Genomic DNA, 25,069 nt, shown 5'->3' with positions numbered 1-25,069 from the left:
AAAGAAAGATGGCGGCCACATGGGAGCCTTGTGGACAGCAGGTATGAGCCGGGAGTGTGGGGGCGACTAAAACCTCATGGGAAGGGGGGCGTTTCGCTCCGCCCTTCACGCCCTACCGAGGCCACCAGTTGCCCCCCACGAGCGGCTCTCCAGCACGGCCACGACTCCAGAACACAGAAACCAATTTCTTAACTATCTGACTTTCAGTAGAAATACTTCCAGGGTCAATAAGTAAAATAGCAGAAATCCAAAACCAACATTTAATTCTTGAACCCAGCTGGAGAAAGCAAATCACTTCACAATGCTTTTTCAGCATGTCTGATTTGGGGGGGGGGGGGGGGTAAACTCTAAATAACAGTGGTGAATCTTTTATTGAAACAATCTAATCAAAGCGGATAGAGTGTTAACTAGAATTCATCTGCCTCACAGGGACGGGGAGGGGTGGGGGGTGGGGTTTTATTGGGGTTCTTCATGGGAAAAAATAAGTATTGGTAAAGGGAAATGTGTTTGATATTTGCATGACTGAGACATAAACCTGAAAGCTTTGTAACCTTTCCCACAGTGATTCAATAAATAAATAAATAAAATAAAAAAAAAAATTGATCCAAGAGCTCTGGGCAACAAAGCTGAATGGCTCCAATTACAAACAGGTTCAGCCCGCCCCCAAGGGCCTGAGACCCTCTCTGGGCATGCGCAGCTAGATCCAGTCCCTAGAAAGCCGGTTTTCAACCCCTGAGCTGCGTGGGACAGGCACAGAGGTCCCGCTCTGGGCAACAAAGCTGAACGGCTCCAATTCCAAACAGGTACAGCCCGCCCCCAAGGGCCTGGGACCCTCTCTGGGCATGCGCAGCTAGATCCAGCCCCTAGAAAGCCGGTTTTCAACCCCTGAACGGCGTGGGACGGGCACAGAGGTCCAGCTCTGGGCAACAAAGCTGAACGGCTCCAATTCCAAACAGGTACAGCCCGCCCCCAAGGGCCTGGGACCCTCTCTGGGCATGCGCAGCTAGATCCAGCCCCTAGAAAGCCGGTTTTCAACCCCTGAACAGCGTGGGACGGGCACAGAGGCCCAGCTCTAGGCAACAAAGCTGAACGGCTCCAATTCCAAACAGGTACAGCCCGCCCCCAAGGGCCTGGGACCCTCTCTGGGCATGCGCAGCTAGATCCAGCCCCTAGAAAGCCGGTTTTCAACCCCTGAATGGCGTGGGACGGGCACAGAGGCCCAGCTCTAGGCAACAAAGCTGAACGGCTCCAATTCCAAACAGGTACAGCCCGCCCCCAAGGGCCTGGGACCCTCTCTGGGCATGCGCAGCTAGATCCAGCCCCTAGAAAGCCGGTTTTCAACCCCTGAGCTGCGTGGGCCGGGCACAGAGGCCCAGCTCTGGGCAACAAAGCTGAACGGCTCCAATTCCAAACAGGTACAGCCCGCCCCCAAGGGCCTGGGACCTTCTCTGGGCATGCGCAGCTAGATCCAGCCCCTAGAAAGCCGGTTTTCAACCCCTGAGCTGCGTGGGCCGGGCACAGAGGCCCAGCTCTGGGCAACAAAGCTGAATGGCTCCAATTCCAAACAGGTACAGCCCGCCCCCAAGGGCCTTTGACCCTCTCTGGGCATGCACAGCTAGATCCAGCCCCTAGAAAGCCGGTTTTCAACCCCTGAGCTACGTGGGACGGGCACAGAGGCCCAGCTCTGGGCAACAAAGCTGAACGGCTCCAATTCCAAACAGGAGACGTTCCCAACTCCTCGCCCAGTGCCAGGGACTCTTTCCGGAGCCGCGGCCAGTAACGCGGCCGCGAAATATTTTCCCACTCCATATGCCATAGGAACCATAAGCTACCTTCTTAGGTGGAAACTTCTCTATTTTAGCTCAGCCACTAGAAATACAGTAGCCAATAACTCATAAGCCTATCTTAACTCACACTGCATATCAAGCAGAATAGTAACAATGAACGTGAAGGACTAAACCACACCTCTCACAATGCTAAAGCAACGCAAAAGCCCACCAAACTTTCATATTGAAGAGTCTAGCCCAGATGACACCAACAGTACTGTAGTGTTAGACAACCTCTCTGACAAGGAATTCAGAAGGGAGCTACTTAGGATGCTTAGGGAATTAAAAGAAACAATGGAAAGCAATGCCAATAGAAGACAAGAGGATCTGAAGGCAGAAATGAGAAAAATGCAATCAGAAATGTCAGACCTGAAAAATCTCGTAGGCGAATTGAAAAGCTCAGTGGAAGGCCTCAGCAGCAGAGTAACAGCTGCTGAGAACAGAATCAGTGAGCTCAAAGATGAAGTTCAGAGACTCTCCAGAAAAGAGCAGAAAATGGAAAAGAGACTCACAATTCGGGAACAGATGGCAAGAGAAGATCGGGATGAAGCCAAGAGGGGTAACATAAGAATTATTGGAGTCCCAGAGGGACAGGAAGAAAACCTTGATGAAGAAGAAACTGTCAAAGGCATCATTGCTACAACGTTTCCAGAGCTGAAGAAAACTTGTGACCACATTCAGGAGGCCCGAAGGGTACCAGCTAGAAGAAATCCGAATAAAAATACCCCAAGACACATTCTGATCAAAATGACCAAAACCTTAGACAGAGATAAAATTCTGAAAGCAGCAAGATCGAAGAAAGAAATCTCTTACAAAGGAGCATCCTTAAAATTCACAGCTGATTTTTCTGATGAAACCCTCATGGCCCGAAAACAGTGGTGGGACATAGTGAAAAAACTCAATGAAATAAATGCCTCCCCAAAAATACTTTTCCCAGCAAGACTCTCATTCATAATAGAAGGAACAACACACAGTTTCACAGACAAACAACAGCTCAGGAACTTCATAGACTCAAAACCATGGTTACAAGAACAACTAAATGGACTACTTTAAGGCAAGAAAGGCCCCTCAAATACACCAAATTTTAACAGAACAATGGGACAAAATCCCATACCAATAATCTCTCAATGTCAATGGGCTAAACGCACCAATTAAAAGACATAGAGTGGCAGGATGGATTAGAAAATTGAACCCAACATTCTGCTGCCTGCATGGAACATTCTCCAAGATAGACCACATGCTGAGCCACAAAACATGCCTCCATAAAATTAAGAAGGTAGAGATTGTATCAACAATCTTCTCAGACCATAATGCGCTGAAATTAGAAGTAAATCACACACAAAAACAGAAAACTAAATCAAACATCTGGAAATTAAACACTGCACTATTGAAGAACAAGTGGATTAGACAGGAAATCAAAGAGGAAATCAAAAGATTCCCAGAAACGAATGAAAATGAGAACACGAGTTACCAAAACTTATGGGACACAGCAAAGGCTGTGTTAAGAGGAAAGTTTATAGCTCTACAAGCATTCCTCAGGAAGGAGGAGCGAGCACACATAAGTAACCTAACCTCACAGCTTAAGAGCTTGGAGAAGGACCAAAAAAAGGAGCACAACCCGAACAGGAGAAAGGAAATAATAAAACTCAGAGCAGAGATTAACGAGATGGAAACCCAAAAAACAATCCGAAAGATCAATGAAACCAAAAGCTGGTTCTTTGAGAAAATTAACAAGATCGATAAGCCTCTAGCAAAATTCACAAAGAAAGGGAGAGAGAAAACCCTAATAAACCGAATCAGAAATGAAAAGGGGGTCATTACAACAGAAACTACAGAAATTCAGAGGATCCTCAGGGAGTACTTTGAGAAGCTTTATGCCACGGAACATCAAAACCTCGAGGAAATGGATAAATTCCTAGACTCCTACAGACTCCCAAGGCTTAACCAAGAAGACCTGGAATACCTGAACAGACCTATCACCATCAAGGAAATTGAACTGGTAATAAAAAGTCTCCCCAAGCACAAAAGTCCTGGCCCGGATGGATTCACTAGTGAATTCTTCCAAATCTTTAAAGAGGACTTACTCCCAATGCTCTTTAAGCTTTTCCACGAAATTGAAATATCAAAAACACTTCCGAACAGTTTCTACGAAGCAAATATCACACTGATACCAAAAGCAGACAGAGATCCCACAAAGAAAGAGAATTACAGGCCGATATCCCTGATGAACACAGATGCAAAGATCCTCAACAAACTACTAGCAAATAGAATCCAACTACTCGTCAAAAGGATCATACACCATGACCAAGTAGGATTCATCCCAGGGATGCAAGGATGGTTTAACATTCGGAAATCAATCAACATAATCCACCATATCAACAAAAGAAAAGATAAAAAGCATATGATCATATCAATAGATGCAGAGAAAGCATTTGATAAGATCCAGCACCCCTTTATGATGAAAACCCTAGCCAAAATGGGTATAGAGGGGACCTTCCTCAACAAAATTAAAGCCATCTACCACAAGCCTACAGCAAGCATCATCCTCAATGGGGAAAAACTGAGAGCCTTCCCTCTAAGATCAGGGACGAGACAGGGATGCCCACTCTCTCCACTGCTGTTCAATATAGTACTGGAAGTACTTGCAATAGCGATTAGGCAGGAAAAAGATATTAAGGGCATTCAGGTAGGAAAGGAAGAAATCAAGCTCTCACTATTCGCAGATGATATGATACTCTACTTAGAGAACCCAATAACTTCCACCAAAAAACTCCTAGAAACAATAGACTCGTATAGTAAAGTTGCAGGTTATAAAATCAACACCCAAAAGTCCATGGCTTTCCTATACGCAAACAGTGAGAGAGAAGAAAGCAACATGAAAAAAACAATCCCATTCACAATTGTGCCCCAGAAAATCAAGTACCTAGGAATCAGCTTAACTAAGGAAGTAAAGGACCTGTACAAAGAAAACTACAAAACGCTACTTCAGGAAATAAAAGAGGACATGAGGAAATGGAAAGATATCCCCTGCTCATGGGTCGGGAGACTTAACATTGTCAAAATGGCAATACTACCGAAAGCATTGTATAAATTCAATGCAATCCCTATAAGGATACCCATGACATTCTTCAAAGAAATGGAGCAAACACTCCTGAAATTTATATGGAACAATAAGCCCCCACGAATAGCTTAAGCAATTCTTGGGAAAAAGAAAATGGGAGGAATCAACCTCCCTAACTTCAAACTCTACTACAAAGCAGTAATAATTAAAACAGCATGGTACTGGAACAAAGGCAGAACTGCAGACCAATGGAACAGGGTTGAATACACTGACATCTCTCCTCAATCATATGCTCATCTAATCTTTGATAAAGGTGCAAGTAATGTGAAGTGGAGTAAGGAAAGCCTCTTTAATAAATTGTGTTGGCATCACTGGACGGCTACATGCAAAAAAATAGGCTCAGAACTCTGCCTAACACCATGTACAAAAGTAAGATCAAAATGGATTAAAGACCTCAACATCAGACCAGAAACCATAAGGTACATTGAAGATAAAGTTGTCAAAACCCTCCATGACATTGAAGCTAATGGTATCTTCAAAGATGCCACGCCACTGGCCGAGCAAGTGAAAACAGAGATAGATAAATGGGACTATCTTAAACTAAGAAGCTTCTGCACCTCCAAAGAAACAGTGACCAAAATACAAAGACAGTCTACAGAATGGGAAAGGATATTCGCCGAATACACATCTGACAAGGGGTTGATATCCAGGATATACAAAATACTGGTTAAACTCCACAAGAAGAAAACATCCAACCCCATCCAAAAATGGGGCAATGAAATGAACAGAAACTTTCTCAAAGAAGAAATCCGAATGGCAAAAAAGCACATGAGAAAATGCTCTACATCATTAATCATCAGAGAGATGCAGATCAAAACCACAACGAGATACCATCTCACACCTCAGAGACTGGCCCACATTCAGAAGAACAAAAGCAACCAATGCTGGCGTGGATGTGGCGAGAAAGGAACACTCCTTCACTGTTGGTGGGAATGTCCACTGGTTCAGCCCTTCTGGAAAACAGTATGGACGATTCTCAAAAAATTAGAAATTGAGCTCCCATTTGACCCAGCAATACCACTCCTGGGAATATATCCCAGAGAGGCAAAAATGTATAGTCGAAGTGACATCTGCACTTGTTTGTTCATTGCAGCACTCTTTACAATAGCCAGAAACTGGAAGAAACCTGAATGCCCACGAACAGATGACTGGTTAAAGAAACTTTGGTACATCTACACAATGGAGTACTATGTAGCTCTTAGAAAAGATGAAGTCATGAAATTTACATACAAGTGGTACAATATGGAAAGTATCATGCTAAGCGAAAAGAGTCAGAAAGAGAGGGATAGACATAGAAAGATTGCATTCATCTGGGGGATATAAAGTAACAAAGTATGAGATTAATACCCAAGAATAGCTGAGATCAGCACCAGGAGGATTACTCCATAACTTAAAGGCCAGCCGGGTATCCTAGAGGAAAGGGCAGTTCAGATAGAGAAGGGAGCACCAAATAAAGGATGTTTGGAGGATCCTCCCAGGAGGGGAGATGCATGTCGAAAGTAGACTATGGACTGAACATGTTTGCCACTCAATGCCTCTTTTGCAGACCACAACACCCAAACGGAGAGAGAGAACACAGGGGATTGCCCTGCCACAGAGGCAGGGGGGGATGGGGGGATGGGGGTGGGAGGGATATCATCCATGGTGGTGAAAAACGGGCACTGGTGGAGGGATGGGTATCTGATCATTGTATAATTGAAACCCAAGCACAAAAAAAAATTGTAAATCTACAACTGTAAAAAAATAAATAAATAAAAAAATAATAATAAAAAAAAAAGACCTCAACATCAGACCAGAAACCATAAGGTACATTGAAGATAAAGTTGACAAAACCCTCCATGACATTGAAGCTAATGGTATCCTCAAAGATGCCACGCCACTAGCCAAGCAAGTGAAAACAGAGATAGATAAATGGGACTATCTTAAACTAAGAAGCTTCTGCACCTCCAAAGAAACAGTGACCAAAATACAAAGACAGTCTACAGAATGGGAAAGGATATTCACTGAATACACATCTGACAAGGGGTTGATGTCCAGGATATACAAAATACTGGTTAAACTCCACAAGAAGAAAACATCCAACCCCATCCAAAAATGGGGCAATGAAATGAACAGAAACTTTCTCAAAGAAGAAATCCGAATGGCAAAAAAGCACATGAGAAAATGCTCTACATCATTAATCATCAGGGAGATGCAGATCAAAACCACAATGAGATACCATCTCACACCTCAGAGACTGGCCCACATTCAAAAGAACAAAAGCAACCGATGCTGGCGTGGATGTGGCGAGAAAGGGACACTCCTTCACTGTTGGTGGGAATGTCCACTGGTTCAGCCCTTCTGGACAACAGTATGGACGATTCTCAAAAAATTAGAAATTGAGCTCCCATTTGACCCAGCAATACCACTCCTGGGAATATATCCCAGAGAGGCAAAAATGTATAGTCGAAGTGACATCTGCACTTGTTTGTTCATTGCAGCACTCTTTACAATAGCCAGAAACTGGAAGAAACCTGAATGCCCACGAACAGATGACTGGTTAAAGAAACTTTGGTACATCTACACAATGGAGTACTATGTAGCTCTTAGAAAAGATGAAGTCATGAAATTTACATACAAGTGGTACAATATGGAAAGTATCATGCTAAGCGAAAAGAGTCAGAAAGAGAGGGATAGACATAGAAAGATTGCATTCATCTGGGGGATATAAAGTAACAAAGTATGAGATTAATACCCAAGAATAGCTGAGATCAGCACCAGGAGGATTACTCCATAACTTAGAGGCCAGCCGGGTATCCTAGAGGAAAGGGCAGTTCAGATAGAGAAGGGAGCACCAAATAAAGGATGTTTGGAGGATCCTCCCAGGAGGGGAGATGCATGTCGAAAGTAGACTATGGACTGAACATGTTTGCCACTCAATGCCTCTTTTGCAGACCACAATACCCAAACGGAGAGAGAGAACACAGGGGATTGCCCTGCCACAGAGGCAGGGGGGGATGGGGGGATGGGGGGATGGGGGTGGGAGGGATATTATCCATGGTGGTGAAAAACGGGCACTGGTGGAGGGATGGGTATCTGATCATTGTATAATCGAAACCCAAGCACAAAAAATTGTAAATCTACAACTGTAAAAAATAAAATAAAATAAAATAAAGGGGAAAAAATTTAAAAAAAATTGATCCAAAATTTAAATATCTATTTGACTTTATTAAGATAGTCATGACCTACGTAGAATCCAACATCTAGCAAGCAGAAAGGTCAGCAAAGACTTGTACATAATGGATGATTTCTGGAGTCAGGAAAATGATGGCACCAGGGCAGAAAAGATAATCCCACTGGTAAAGTGCTTACCTTGCATGAAGCTGAAGCAGGTTTGATCGCCAAAACCCCACTTACTTCCCCCATCTTTACCAGTTGTGATTTCAAGAGGAAACCCAGAGCTCTGTGGTTTTGACCCCAAACCCAAAACAAGCATAAATAATATGGAACCAGGCTATTAGCAATAGTAATAAAGCACTGTTTCAGGCAAAGTCACCTTCCCTCAGGAAAGCAGAGGTTTTTGTCATGCAGATTATCTTGCAATTGCTAATTGGGAAACTCCAGATTGTTTGGTTAAAATTCTACTTTGGGGGGAAACTGAAACTTCAATTAGGTTACATGTTTATTCTTGGTGGGGCTTGGCATAAGAACTCCATTTTCAGTTTATTGTTTCTTTCATTGAGGTTTGATAATCTATATAATTACATAATTCTGAAACTTATAAACACAAAGATTTAAATCAAACAGTCTTTAACAGCATATTGTATTTCTGTTTGACAAATAAGAGAGTTACATAATACTGTAATGATGAGGGATGTACCCAAGGACATGAGGACATTTATGTACCCAAGGTCATAAAGTCTGCAGGAGTTCCTGCCCCCATGTGGGAACTCTGGTTCCTCCAGCATCTTGAGGCAGCCATCAAGATGCATCGAAAACCTATTTAATCTGTTTAATTTGAGGATGATTCTTGCTAGTCACACTTGGAGCAACCTGTGATTTTCAGACTGAGGTGATGCTACGCTCTTCCGGGGACAAGGAGAAATCAATACCAATCTCCACCTGAGGCTCCAGGTTCTCTGTCTTTCACTACAGCAAAGAATTTCAGAAAAAGACTAATAGAAAAGTTTTGGTAAGGGGAAATAATAGTTTTAGGGAAAACAAAGTTTTCTCCAAAGAAAGGAGAACATAGAAGGAAAAATAAAGAGATAACTTAGCCAAAGAGAGAGATGCAGGGATCTCTAAAATAGAATAGCCTGAGCCTTTTTGGGAAGCTGATTTATCAGGGTTAGCACTTTGCTTTTTTAGGGGGATTTTGTTTGTTTGTTTGTTTGTTTGTTTGTGGGGGAGGTTTTGTTTCTCCCCCAAAATGCTGATTAGTCTGTGTCATTGCCAGGAAGTCGTTAAGGTCAAGAATTTTTTATTTGAGGCCAGGGCACAGTGCTGCTAGAAGTAGGGCACTTGCCTTGTACCTTTCCCCCTTCCCCATATCCCTCACATCTTGACATTTATTTTTGTTACCTCATATGGGTTCCCTGATCCCTGCCAAGAATGTTCCCTGAACACAGAGCTAGGAGTAATCCCTGAGCACCAACAAGAATGCCACAAAGAAGCAAAAGCAAAAAGAAATTTTAATTCTTATGGTCTCTTCAGTCTTAATCAAGGAATCATTTCTGCTTATAAATTAATTCAGAATGGGGTCTGGCTTTTGCCCTGAGATAGCAACAGAACAGACACTCTTTCCAGAATATTTCCTGTTTCTCCAAGCATTTCATGCTGTTACTGTTTCCTAAAATTTGCAGTAGTCAATCCTGCCACCTGACTACCTACCTCAATATTATTAAAAATGCAAAGTCATAAAGTTTCCAGTGATACAAGATAATAAAATAGTATGCTAGACTTCACTACTAGAAATCATAAAGATACATGAGGAGTCCTTAAAGAAAAGTAGATTTCAGCGGGTAGGGCGTTTGCCTTACAAGCGGCCAACATGGCCGACCCCAGTTCGATTCCTCCGCCCCTCTTGGAGAGCCCGGCAAGCTACTTAGAGTATTCGATACGCCAAACACAGTAGCAACAAAGTCTCCAATGGAGACGTTACTGGGCCCGCTCGAGCAAATCGACGATCAACGAGAGGGCCTCGAGCAATAATAATATAATAAAAAATAAGAATAAAACCCATAAATACACAACACCTGTCTTCAAAAACTCTTGAACTCATTCGCCAATGTGACTTGGCACAAGCCTCAGGCAACCACAAGTGAACGTCTGAGCTCCCAAAGCAGTGCAGAGAAGCGATAAAGGAAAACCTCAAAGAGAGAAGAGCAGCAGAAGCCAGGAAAAGCATTTGCAACACCTGCCTGTCCTTTGCCAACTACAAGACCAAGATGACTGCCCTCCGATGTCCTGATGGATCGATCACATCTTCCAGAAGAGCAATGGAGAGGATTATCCATGACTTCTACTCAGATCTCTTCTATAGCCAAGTCCACCTGCCCACATACCAAATACCGCAGGATGGATATATCGTTCCCAGCGTTCTCCCTTCCAAAATCTGACACACCATTTCATCGGTAAAGAAGCAAACAGCACCCAGCCCAGACAAGGTCAGACCCGAATACCTGAAGAACCTGTCGTCACTACTCATCAATACACTGACTTGGCTATTCACACGCTACCTGCCTGAATACAAGGTTCTGTCCCAGTGGAAAACCAGCAGGACCGTACTACTGTACAAGAAGGGAGACATCCGCAACATTGGCAACTATCACCCGATCTGCCTGTTGTCTATTGTCTACAAGCTGTTCACTCGAGTCATCCTAAATAGGATTGGCAGAACACTAGATGAAGGACAACCACACAAGCAAGCCGGGTTCCTAAAAGGATTCAGCATTATCGACAATATCCACATGATAACCTAGATCACTGAGGTTTCTCAGGAGTTCAAGATGCTGCTCTGTCTAACGTTCATTGATTTAAAGAAGGTCTTTGATTCTATTGAGACTGAAGCGGTCATCGAAGCCCTAGCCAAACAGGGCATTCAAACTCAATACATCAGTATCCTCCATGAGCTGTATTACGGATTCAGTACTAGGATCTCACCATTCTACAAGGAAGTGATCATCCATGTCAAGAGAAGAGTTCGGCAGGGTGATAGCATTTCACCAAAATTCTTCAGTGCCACCTTGAGAACGTCATGCAATGACTTGGATGGGAAGGAGTGGGAGTGAAGATAGACAGTAGGTAACTATACCACCTCTGCTTTGCTGATGACATCGTTCTAATAACACCTAACATTAGCCAAGAGGCACAAATGCTGGCCAACTTTGACCGTGTGTGTGGAAAGGTCAGACTACAGCTGAATCTCACGAAGACAATTTTTATGAGAAACAGTCTCATACCTGATGTTGAAAAGTCAACATGACAAAGTTGAAAAGTCAACATGACAAATGACCTGGCACCTGAGTTGTGCAGGAGGAAGAGAGCAGCTTGGAATGCCTTCAAAAGCATCGAAGAAATAGCTAAGAGGATGAAGAAACTCCAGCTCTGGCTACATCTCTTTGATTCAACTGTTCTTCCTGCATTAACATAGGCCTCAGAGACCTGGGCCCTAAGAAAACAGGATGAGAATGCTATCTGGGTCTCCCAAAGAGGAATAGAAAGGGCTATGCTTGGAATATCATGCTTCACTCAAGTGTGAGAAAGAATACGGAGTTCTGACCTCCATCGACGATCAAGAATCAGGGACGCTGTCTTGCTTGCCAAGGAGTCGAAGATCAGATGGACTGGACACATAATGTGATTTGGAGACAACCGCTCGACTAGAGCCATTGCCAACTGAAATGTCAAAAGGTCGCGTGGCTGCCCACCTACAAGATGGTCGGACTTCTTTATCAAGACCCTGAATGATCAGGTTGAGGCTCTTTGTGTTCCTGGAGAGAGCAGATGCCATTGGGCTACACTAGCACGTGACAGGGACGAATGAGAGGTTACTGGCACCCGCTCAAGCAAATCGATGAGTAATGGGATTTAAATTGATCAAGTGATAAAGGCACAATGATAATAACTCAGATTAATAAATAGTCGTTCATATTAAGACCACGGCTAGTATAGATCATCCCCTCCATAATGGAATAAGCACTTCTACCTAGAAGGATGCACTGGAAAAAGAGTTTTCTATGAAAAAAAAATTTCTTAGACCATCTGTACTCTAAGCTATATCATGCAAAGAAAGTAGAAGAGTAGACTATAGATTTCCACCCTGAGAGTGACACACACTTTTTGACTTTTTGTACACAACTATACAATCATACACAGATATGATCATGATCACAGATTACTTGTCTGACACCTACAATTTGTCAGTAGTGGATTTAAAGATCGATCTCCTTTTAAATAACCCATTTTGTACTCAAAACTGTAGGTGTTTTCTATTTGTAGACTTTATAAGCCCTTCTTCTTATGAGATCAGAGCATTATAAAGAAAAGAGACAAGAAATAAAACTCAATAGTAGAACATTCACCTTGCATGTTTGACTCTGGGGTCCATCCTCAGCCCTGAAAAAGATATTTTTTAAAGAAGGAAACAGTGGAAGAGAAATACAATAATATTTGTTTTATGTGTGATAAAGTGAGACTACATAAATCTTGTGAACAATCACTTTTAATTGTATTGAATTTTGTAAACTATTAACAAAACTGATAAACATCAAATTAAAAACAAATTCAAGTATTTGTCAAAATTTTGGTTTAGAGAGGTCAGAGCAATAGCACAGCAGGTAAGGTGCTGACCTTGCATTTGACACACCTGGATTTCATGTAAGGTCCCCTGGGCCCACTTGGAGTGATACCTGAGCATAGAGCTAGAAGTTATATCTGAGCACCACTAGCTGTGGTCCAAAAACAAACAAAAATTACCTTTATGTCTTTTGGAAAACAATGTCATATATATATAGATATATATATATATATATATATATATATATCACTTTTGACAAAATACATTGAACTGCATTTTGAATGAATATAGCTGTTGCCTACTCAGAGTTATTGGAGTTTTTTCTTATCTTTTCTCTGTTCTAACCTAGAATGAGAACTAACAGACAGGTTTTGATTGTTGTAAGGCATGGAATTATGTCAAATCTCACCAATAGCACACTGACAGATGAAATGGTGCACTAGGTTAGAGTATATCTTTTTGTGACTAATATACACATGGAAAATATTGAAAGCAACTCCTCTTGTGCTACATTCTTGCTGTGCATGCTTGTTGGACAAGTTTCATTCTTATTAACAGGTCAGGGTGGGTTCTAGCAGATACATGCACATTTTCTTGGTTCCAAGAACGTCCTTCTCCTTGAATAACATGTTCTGGTAAACCATAATTTTATGACAATGCTATGGAAAATGTTGAAGATAATTGTTATATGAAGATTCATCTTAATGACCAGTACAGCATATAAGAAAATAAAACCAGATTCTATATTTCAAATCAGCAAATGAAAATTCATTCCAAATTATGCCCACTATCTAATTTTTAATAAAGTATTTTTGAGAACACAGTCTTTCTTGTTTACACAATTTGAATGTCTGCTTTCACACGATAACAGCTGAAATGAGTAGTTGTGACAGAGATTAGATTGCCCACCAAAACAAAACTATATGAGACCCATTACAGGAAAAGTTGATAGATTCTAATTTAGGTACTTTTTGTTTGTCTGTTTGATTTTTGGCCATAACCAGAGGTGCTCCGGGATCAGTATGGTACTCCTGGATCAGGAATCACTCCTGGTAGATCATATGTGGTGACAAGGATCAAACCTGGGTTACAAAAGAAAAGAGAGAGGAATAGAGTAAAGGGAAAGAAAAATCAATAGTGAGAAATGTACACTGGTGTAGAAATGGGTGATTCAATTAAAAAAAATCCCTGGTAGTGTTCAAAGTCAGAGACAAAGAAGCCAAAGACCTGATACCTAAACTACTTCCACTTTAAATATCATTTTAGATGAAGTCAGAAGCCTTACCATTTATTATCTGTGCCATCTGGATCAAGCTATTTAATCTAATTTCTCTAGAAAACTAAAGCTGTTGACTTCATCCAGCTTTTGTGAAGCTTATATAATAGAACCCCAGTGAAGCACTTATCCAAGAACTGTGTGCATGGTGAATAAACAGGACAAAGCTGAAAACTGATTTGGTCTCTTTGGTCTCCAGCTACCTGAAGTATATCAGAGAAGTTTTCAATATATATATAGATTCACACCACTGTCCTCCCGTTGTTCATCGATTTTCTCGAGCAGGCCCAGTAACATCTCCAGTGTGAGACTTTGCTGTTACTGTGTTTGGCATATTGAATGAGTCATGGGGAGCTTGCCAGGCTTTGCCCTGAGGGCGAGATACTCTCGGTAGCTTGCTGGGCTCTCTGAGAGGGACCGAGGAATTGAACTCGGGTCGGCCATGTTGGCTGCGTGCAAGGCAAACGCCCTACCCGCTGTGCTATTGCTCCAGCCCATATATAGATATATATATATATAATCTATATATATTTGCGTGTATCATTAGATATTTATATATAAAATATATTTATACTTTAGTATATATGGCATTAAAATTAAAAATAGGAAAAGTGAAGAATTTTTTATTCTTTGATGAACTTGTCATGTATTCAATATGCCAAACACAATAACAAGTGTCACAATGGAGACGTTACTGGGCCCACTTGAGCAAATTGATGAACAACGGGAGGGCAGTGATAGTGACAAGAGTGACAGGCACAAAAGGAGACATTGGAAACAGAAGCACCTGTGGTGTTGAATAGGCTTATTTTGCTCTTGAGTTTGTTGACTCATGAAATAAAAAAGATTTTTATTTGTTAAAAGGCATCCTAAGTATCACAAAACACTGAGATTGCCCCCAAAATACTCCCCTTAAGGATACTTGGCAGGCATTAGCAATACAGATTCTGGGTTTACCCTTGATGTAACTCTATGGTAGATGACAGTGAATAGTTACTAGACATGACTTTTGTAATGGAAGATGTACGCACACACATTTTATTAAATTTTAAATCAAAACACCCTAATTAAGTTTATGCAAATGAAATAGATCATCAAAACCTTCTATACAGATAGGATTTTCTTATTTGGGCGCATAGGTATGAAAAGATTATACTCGGCAGTGATCAGAGTTTACTCCTGGCTCTGGGCTTTTAACCTCCAAAACACCTTCTGATTGCCAAGGTAAGACAATCAGAACTCAAGACCAATGCCTCTGTGGGTTCAGGCACATAAGTAAATTGTGGCACAAGATGATGAATATAATTTTGAACAAATTTTAAAATCATTGTTAGACATTCTTGGGCACTGTTTGATGGGAGGTTGCATAAATGTACCTCTGCTCCACTCCTTCAATCCAAGTCCAAATTGATCCCTCTCCATTAGTATTTGACCTTAACTCCTTGGCACGAGGAAAGTGGAAAAATAGAATGAGTTAAGTTTCTCGTAAGTACAAATCTGTTGTATTGGCTTTTCTCTTACAAACTTTTGATGCCAAGATGGGAAGCAGGAGGTAGCTACAGAGAACTTGCTGAAATGCAGTCTTTGTCCTGGCCCGAGAAATACATCTGCTAGCACTTGAATCTTTTCACTGGGCACAGAAGCAAATAATATAAATAAGTTTCTATTGCCTACATGTGAATATAAATGTGCCATTATACACAGTATGTTCTTTGGTATTCCTGTGCTTGGTAATGGAATAACATTTTATCCCATATGCTCTTAGGACATCCTCAGGATTATGATTCAGGATAGAACTAATTCTGAGACACAAGGCTTATAACTTTAGCGTTTCTTCTAGATGGGCTGAGATGGGGCCACTAATGACTTTTTAGTAAAGGAGCTTTCACAACGAGTTAATTATTAATTTTCTAACTCTAATATCAGCAGTTTATACTTGTACGCCACAAGGGTAGCATGTTTAAATTCTTTCCTATAAATCAAGAGTTACAATGGCACCGGAAACCTTTTGTTTGTCTATGCTAGTTCTCAATCACATAAATGAGGTGAGTTTTAGCATAATTTTTGTTTCTGCTAAAATTATAAGGTTGATGATTCTTTTTTCCTTTCAGTTTTGGGGCCACAGCTAGAGATGCTCAGGCTCTTTACTGAGGGACCAGTCCTTCCATGGTCAGGTATCCTATGTGGTGCCAGGGTTCAAATCAGAGATGCTGCTTATGATGAGCACTTTCTTTTGGGAGTGTGTTCAAATCATTGGTTTGTCAGTTTGTCTAGTGTTCTTTATGGAATATCCTATTATTCCCTAACTTCCAAGAAATCTCTTCTATCCCCAATTACAGGTTATCTCCTGGTAATTTCACATCTTTTCCCCCCTTAACTTGAGATCTGTATTTCTCAGTGTCCCTGTCAATGGTGATTAGTTTAGACATCAGGAGCATTCATGCAAAATTTAAAAGGAATTGGAAACAAAGAAGCTGAGGACATATTTCTGGTCCCATGGGGACTGTAACAAAAGGTCTATGGCCTTAAACATACTTCAGATTTTAGCAGACTCTACTTACTTCCCTGAAAATCACCCTAAAAAAACAGGAGGCAGCTGAGATCATCGTCTCTCTGCAATGCAATTTTATTCTAATTGCATTTCCTGACATTACAGGATATATCAGAGATTTTGATATAGATATTTCCTGTGATTTCCTGACTTCCTGAAGCAACAAGCTGAGATCTAGAAGCAAACTCTCTTCCTGCTTTTCCAAAAGTGATGTTTAACTGTCTTGAACTCTTAAATACCATAAAAACACAGTGTCTTCTGTTTTGCTGACAAGTCCTTCATTAAAACAATGATTATTTAACTGGATATTAGTTAGATAAAATCTGGTTATTAATTTCATGGATTTACTTCTGGTTTAGACTTTTTCTGTTAGAAACTTTATTTTTCAGTGAATCCAATAAAGTTTCTATTCATTATATTTTTATTTTAACCCTAAGGCTGGAAATACATCAGACATGTAAAAGATTTTGGGGACAGGAAAAAAGTGACTACAAGGATATATATATATATAATATATATATGTAAAAGGGGAGGTAAATACCACAAACGAATTTGTTAACAGTAAGAACGAAGTTATTCAGTCTTTCTATAGCAAAAAGAAATATGATATTAATGAAAAAAGTCACTTTTTCTGAAAACACGGATGTTTTTCATTCAAATAGGTGAAAGGGTAAAATAGCATTAGATCCTTATTAAAATGCCTGATTATCTAAAGAGAGAATTCTTAGCTGGATGTTTCTTCATCACTCCTATGTAAGATACATTCCTGATCTAAGTGTCAGACTGAAATCGTTGTTCCATACTTGGAAAAATAAAAGTTATGGGAAATTTCAGAGAAATCAGGGTAGCCAAAATGACTTTCCCTGCTCTTCATTTTTTCTCCTTTCTCATATCCCTATTTATAAAAAGAAAAACCTTAAGTGCAATTATAGTGTTTTTATTCCTAAAATGTATCACTTTGACGGCATTAAAAGAAGAAAAGCTGCAAAATATGAGCACAATTACTCAAGAGGTATACAGATTCACTTACATAAAAATCCCTTAGTTCTTGTTGAAGTTTGGTTAATTTACCCATTAAGCACCAAGTTCTACTAATGCTCTTTCATATTATTTATAGGATTTTTTTCTTTGGTTTTTGGCAATTTATTTTTATTCCATTTCTAAATATAATAAAAATAATATAAGCTATTAGATTTATTTTCTTACTTTAAAATTTGTAATTGTTGAATGACTTTTTTACTGTGTGGTACTAAAAGATGTGATTTTGTGTGTGTGTGAGTGTATACTGTTCCTAAAATGATCACACTTATTCAACTTGTAATGGATATTTATTGTATGCCTGCAATATTTAAGTCATGTTTACAGTCATAGATTATGGGTTGAAAATTACAAACAAACCCACATTCCTGTCCTCAGGAAGCTCAAAGTAAGCTACTCTAGGTGGAAACTTTACAGTCTATGGTTCCTAAGTCTTTTCTTGAATAGCACATTTGGTAAAAGTACACCTAAGCCAGAAATAAATATTCTGGTTTTAGGTTACAATTGAAAAGCAAATAAGTGTTGAACTAATTAAAACTTTAGAGGTTTCCCACAAAACTCACTATTTAATCCAACTGCAAAAGTGATGGACAAAGAAATTAGCAAACCCTAGACATTCTGTCAGATCTTTCTTGTTGGCAAATGTCACTGTAGACATCACAAGAATGGTGTTTTTCATTTTGGGTTTTTTTTGTTGGTTTTGTTTTGTTTTGTTTTGTTGTTTTTCCTCTAGGGATGACCAATGTTTGCCTAGAAGTCCTGGATTGACTGTTCTAAAAGATTTACTCCCTGCACCCCAGCCAGGAGCAAAGTATCTGCTTGCTTTTTCCACAAGGAGCTCGCTAGAAGGATACAGCAGTTGAGATTTTGGTCTTTAGGATTGAGAACTATTCCAGGACTAAGCGCGGCTCTTAAATATATTCCTCAAATTTTACTTAATGCTTCTTTTTTAGGGTCCTTTAAGTATATTCTATGAGCAAACATAGTGGCTTGTGTTGCTTTTAAGATTTCCCAGCATTTCAGTGTTCACCTGGATTATAGAAGGGTCCTCACTTCTCAAATATCACCCTCATTTGGACTCCTTTATCCCAATAAAATTCACTCTCAGCATTGCCTCTCCTCCATTGCTGCTATGTTTGTTTTCCTTTATCGGGTTTATTATTTTTAACAGTATAAAGTGTGCTTTCTTTTTGTTTGCTATGTTTCTCTATACTAGAATGCAAGTGAGATATTGATTCCTGTGTCAATTTTATTCACTGTTGTATTCCCATTATCTAGACTAATGCCTGTCTTATAAATTGACAGTGAATATTTGTTCCATTTCTCTTATAAAAAATTTCTATTGATAATAACTATGAATAGATGTCTACCTAAGATCAATGAACCTGAGGAAGAATAAATAATAGTATGGGTTTTTTTTGGGGGGAGGCGTTTTCTGAAACACAACCAGATCTTACTCCTGGCTCTGCTCTCAGGGATCACTCCTGGTGGACTCAGATCAGTCGTATGCAAAGTAAGTGCCCTACTCACTGCCTACTACTATCTCTCTTATCTAACAGTTTTGTTTTCTCTTGGTTTGGTTTGGTTTTGGAGCCATACTTGGTGGCATTATGGAATTCTTTAATCAACAGATTTTTTTACAAAGAAGAGCAGTAACGAAGTCCCCCCATCACGAATTACAAAGTTGAGTTTCCCACATTTGGGGAAATTGCAGGGGTCAGCACATCCAGAGTACAAAGGATAAGCCTCGCCTTGGGAAAACCATCACCATGACCATGGTCTCTTCCCTGCCAGCAAAGTATATAATGAATAAATTTTTTAAGGAGAGAAATGGTTCAATTGTTCACTGCATGTCCCATGAACTCACAATAGCATTCAGATTGTGCTTCCTTGTCAATCACATTTTCTTCTTGTGAAATGAGGAGACTGAGATTGGTCCTTTCCTGGTAGATTTCCTATGAAGAAGAGTAAATGAAATACGCATTGTATGACAGTAATACCACTGCTGTTGCTTCTTTTCACTTAATGCACTCAGTGTAGCTAGGTTATATTTACAGTAGCTCTTTTCCTCTTTTGTTTTTCTCCTTTCATTCTGTAGGGCAAACAGTCTGCCAGTTGTCAAGGAGAATGGTACAGTCTCTTAGTTCTTATGTTTACCTTAACTGCCAGAATGGCAGTTCATGAAGATAACATGAGCAAGAAAAACTCTTCCTATGATTTTACAGCTTCAGAAAAGACTTTTTCTAGCAATTCCGTATCCTAAACTACCTCTTCATCTGCCCACCAAAAAAAAAAAAAGTCTAGAGTAATAAAATCTCTTAAAGACGTTTGTTTAAAATTCCATTGAGTATTTTTCTTTCAGACAACTGTCCTCACTCACATCCCTGAATAAGAGTTCATGCTTCCAATTTCATCTCTTGTGGTTGCTTTACACTTTTATGAAGAAGTGTGTCTCAGGTTGTGTTGTTAGAAAAACCCTCTTCAGGCTAATTCAGATTCACTCAGCTACTGACTGACTTTTTTTTGTTTGTTTGTTTTTTGGGTCACACCCGACCATGCTCAGGGGTTATTCCTGATTCATGCACTCAGGAATCATTCCTGGCGGTGCTCGGGGGACCATATGGAATGCTGGGAATCGAACCTGTGTTGGCCATGTTGGTTGTGTGCAAGGCAAACGCTTTACCCGCTGTGCTATCTCTCCAGCCCCTACTGACTGACTTTTATTTTGACCTCCTGCTTTATTCAGAGTAAGACATCTCTGTGCTTTCCATGGAGTTAACCTGAGATATTTGAAGGCAACCTTGATGTCTTTATCTCACAAAATATGCCCTGTTGCTTATTAGCCATTCCTTCTTTTTTTTCATTTTTTATAATTTTATTTATTGCATTACCATGAGAGCAGTTACAAAGCTTTCAGGTCTAAGTCTCGGTCATACAACGAAACACCCGTACCTTCACCAGTGCCCATTCTCCACCACCAAAAAACACAGTATACCCCCATCCTACACCCTCCCCCCACCTGTGGGGCAGATGATTTCCACATTCTCTCTCTACTTTGATCATATTCAATATTTCAACACCAGACCCACCATTATTATTTGAGATTTTACCCCAACAGTCAGATCTGCTGGAAAGGTAACAGTAGACAATTTGTATTCTACTGCTGGTTATGAATAACATATGATGTCGCATGTAACACTTAAATCTAGAGGGATTTCTGCCAAAATCTGCTGGGTTCCAAGATTTGCTCCTGAGTCTCTGGGATCATAGCCATTAAGCAGCTTGATCAGGAGCCAGAGAGGCCGTTCGTGGGCGATGACTTGGGGTCTCGTTGGGACGGGGAGGACAGGACTGGCTCCACCCCCGTCTTGTGAGGCCCAATAAGTTTCATCACTACGGGGCCAAGCCTGACTGTCCAATGGCCTCTGGAGTATGATGGCCACAGAGCCACTAAGGGGGAGCAGGCAGAGTGACAACACCCTTTCCCCCTTATGGTGGCCCGGCAACAGTAACCTACCGCAGGGTCCGGACGCACTTTTGCCAAAAGCCGCTAGGTTTCCAGATTTGTTTCTGAGTCTCTGGGATCAAGGCCGTTAAGCAGCTTGATCAGGAGCCAGAGAAGCCATTTGTGGGTGATGACTTGGGGTCTCGTTGGGGTGGGAAGGACAGGACCGGCTCCACCCCCATCCCATGAGGCCCTGTGTGTCTAGTCACTGAGGGCCCAAACCTGACTGTCCAGTGGCCTCTGAAGGGTGGCGGCCACTGGGCCGCCGGGGGGGAACAGGCCAAGGCATGAAACCTATTCCCACCTGGGTTGGCCCAGCACCGGTAACCTACTGCAGGAACCGGGCACATTTCTGTCAAAAGCCGCTGGGTTTTGAGATTTGTTTCTGAGTCTCTGGGATCATGGCCATTAAGCAGTTCAATCAGGAACCAGAGAGGCCTTGCCTCCAATTATATAGCTGAGCTGGAGCTGATTTGCGGGTTTGTTTCCCACATACCTAACTTTTGGCCGTTTCCTTTCTTGGTAAACTTTGCCCCAAGTTTTTGGGGTCTGGCGAAAGGCACAGCAGTCATTTTGGGGTAGCTGGAAGTCTGAAGGCACCATAAGGCTGCTGATGCACTCAACTTCACAGGTACACATTGGCCTGCTGGCAGCACCATACCCCTTAGCCATTCCTTCTATCATAAACTTTCTATATCCTTTTTCATCCTACCCACCTTCTTTGATCTTTTTTTCAATCCAATAGTAAACCATAAACCTTTTGGATTATGGTCCTAATAGTATACTCCAAAATTATAAGTATGATATAAGTTATACTTTTCCCTGGAATTTGACCATCTGGTATTTTAAATTTCAACTTTGAAATGTACTGGGGGCTTGTATATTGGTAGAAACTATTTCACATTGTTGGGTCAAGGGCAAGATCATGGTGAGGCAAAATCCTCAGTCTCTTTCACATGAGCTGGTATCAAATCAGGATGTCTGGTTTCTTTATAAACTTGAGTCAATGCTCTATTTTCTTCATATGTTCCTGAAATGGGCTGAACTACACACAATTTCTTACAGTAAACTGTGTACTGTGCTCCATCTAGTTTCTTAAGAAACAAAAAAGGCTACAAATTTTGTGCAAGGAAGAAAGGCAAGCTTGAGATACATCTGGAGGAACTATAGAAAATCTAAATTAGCATAAAGAACATATTAATTAAATTCATGAAACTAATGTGATTTTGGGACTCCAATAACAGAGAAATAAAAAGTTCAATCTTATTCTGCCTAAGCATATTTACCCTGAAGTCCATGAAAGTGGTTCAGGAAGTCTGTGATCATCTCAAAGAAGAAGATAATAAATCACTATAAATAAATGTATTTATTTTTTACATAATAAGATATTTTGGCTCTCACCAGACTCCTAAAGGAGTACATAACCAAAACAGATTAATAATCACATATAACTTTTAATTGTATAAGGAATATTACATCCAAGCATGTTAAGAAAATTTGGGACCCAGAGCGCATCATGTTAAACAAAGTAAGTCAAAAGGACAAATAGCAGATGATCTCATTCATCTCATCAATAGTATATACATAGACCAAAGAAGGGAATAGGCAATATCAAGAGATGACAAACCTTGTTCTTTTGTTGCAAAACTCAAATTAACAAAGAAAGAGGAATGCCAGAGGTGACATTGGACAGCAGTGGATGGTCTTAGGCACTTAGATAGTATTAAGATACAGTTCTGTGTGCATCAAAACCATAAACATTTATGCTACTATAACCACATTACCTCAGTTATAATAAAAAAATAAATGAAAAAGATAAATCAAGTAAGTGCCTTATGGCAAAGAAGATAGAAATAAATATATTCAAGACCATATTGTTAGAGGTAATAAAGTTTGAATATAATCAAATTCTTTTAAATTCTAGTCCAAGATCCCTCTTTTGCCATATGTTATGCAGGAAAATTTTATATGTGTGAAAATTATATGTGTGTGCATATATATTTAGTAGACACATGCCTTACATGTCTTAAAGTTTATACTGCTATATTGAGGGGAGGAGCTTTTATCTTTGTTTAGTTTGGAGGTCAAACCAGTGATGCCCAGGGGTTACTCCTGGTTCTGTACTCAGGAATCATCTTTCTGGCCCCAATATTGCTCTATTTTAAATTTGAAACTTGCATTATAGGATCTTAGACATTGTTAATTAACCACAGATACAATAAGAATATGGGAACTGGATACAAGATGGTAAATGAGTTCTCCCATAGACATTAGGCTGGGCTTAGACTTGTGAACTTCAAAGTAAAAATTATGCTTCAGAAGATCAAAGAAATTCATTCCAAAATGTATCTAAAAATAATCTACTTTGTTCACTTGTGATATGGCATGCAAGATTAGGAACTGAGAATAGACTTCAAATTGTACTAAATCAAGGGTGGATGCTTTTTCTACTGGAAAAGGTGAATATAAAACTTGTGGTAATTTCAATTTATTAATTTTTATTAATTTGTTTAGCAAAAGGGAACATTTCATTTCTCAGTTTTATTCTTATACTAATTTGACTTTTTAAATAATACATTTACTATTCTTAATAAAACTAATATTTTTACTTCCTACATTGAAAAGCATCAGCATTAGTAATAGATTTTTGTGGTAACAAAGCATGTTTAACTTCAAAATACTAATTTACAAAATCATTTAACAGAAGTAGTTCATAGATCACAGAACTCATGAAAGTATTAAAAGGTGTTTGACTGTAGATACATGTTTAAGATGCTAGATATCTGAGGTCTGATATAATTTGTTATTTTTCAACAAGCAGTACTCCTTATAATATATTACTCTAGCAATGTTTGTGCCATTAGGATGTTACTTCACTGGTTATGCAATTCAGTGTCTACTATACTCATTTGTATAGAAGGGTTGACATAGACATATTTGAGGAAATATATAAGACACAAGATCCCTTGAAGTTGATATGGAGAAAGGGATGATATTGTCACATCGACACATTACCTTCTGCTCAGTTATGATAGGACTGGGGGGGGGGGGGCGGCTGTAGGGGATTTCGATGGCGCAGAAGTCATGGAGCAACTTTTTTGTGTGTGAATATATTTTTACAAAAAAAATAGTAAAATTTCTTATGTAGCTATAAGCAAACAAAATCTGCCACACCTTAAGTGTCTCTTTTGCACCAGGAATATTTCTCACAGCAGGGGTCCTACAATCTAGAGAAGACGTTTACATGTGTGGAGTATTTCCTCTCTCACAGACCAGAAAGACCTATCCCCAGACATTTCCTAGGAAGACTGAGTTTTTCATTCTTCTTAAGGCACTAGTCAACAACTCAAATTGACAGAATGGCCCCTAAGCAATCCTGGATAAGTTCCCCCTCAAAAAACAAACAAACAAACAAACAAACAAATAAAAATAGGAAAAAAATTTAAGTGTCATATGAGGCTGGGGAATGAAGTGGGGCTTTATGCATTTCTGCATTAATGAGAGTTCTTGTTAAATATTTCATTCTCATCTTTTCTGTAGTCCCAGAAATTCCCATTCACTTCATATTATTACTTCTATGATATCTGTCTTACTAGTTGACTACACCCCATTTTCACAGCTCCATTCCCCCATGAAATACTCTCCCAACATTTTTAATACCAAAAGCTATATTTCTGTAGAGAACCTGCTCACTTTTACTTGTTCTTTCTATTCTCATGGCCAGTTATGTAAGTAGATAGAGGGAATTGTGAATCTCCTAATCATTAATTCTTTTGTCTCCTCATAAAAAAATATTACAGCTGGGACCTTCAGACTTTCACTTTAAAAACCATTCATGAACCAGGATCCTAATGGAATTTATCAGATGTGATGGAGTCACTTATATGCTATGGATCTGGAATGATATCAGTTACGTGCCATTCTGAGAGAACTGAGAAAATCGTCATCAAGTCATTTTCTTTACAGCTTAGTTCT

General features: G+C 40.0%; 1 non-coding gene across 1 annotated transcript; it reads right to left on the bottom strand.

Annotated features, from left to right (window-relative positions):
- Positions 1-19,230: 19,230 nt before the first annotated feature.
- On the bottom strand, positions 19,231-19,391 carry LOC130021453 (U1 spliceosomal RNA). Its single transcript, XR_008792159.1, has one exon. It is a non-coding gene; the product is annotated as a U1 spliceosomal RNA (small nuclear RNA).
- Positions 19,392-25,069: the final 5,678 nt, after the last annotated feature.

This window comes from Sorex fumeus, unplaced genomic scaffold (genome assembly GCF_029834395.1).
Source record: "Sorex fumeus unplaced genomic scaffold, SorFum_2.1 ptg000015l, whole genome shotgun sequence".
NCBI lineage: Eukaryota > Metazoa > Chordata > Mammalia > Eulipotyphla > Soricidae > Sorex > Sorex fumeus.
Note: the sequence above shows the minus strand (reverse complement) of the source record. Positions and strands in the feature narration are given on the sequence as shown.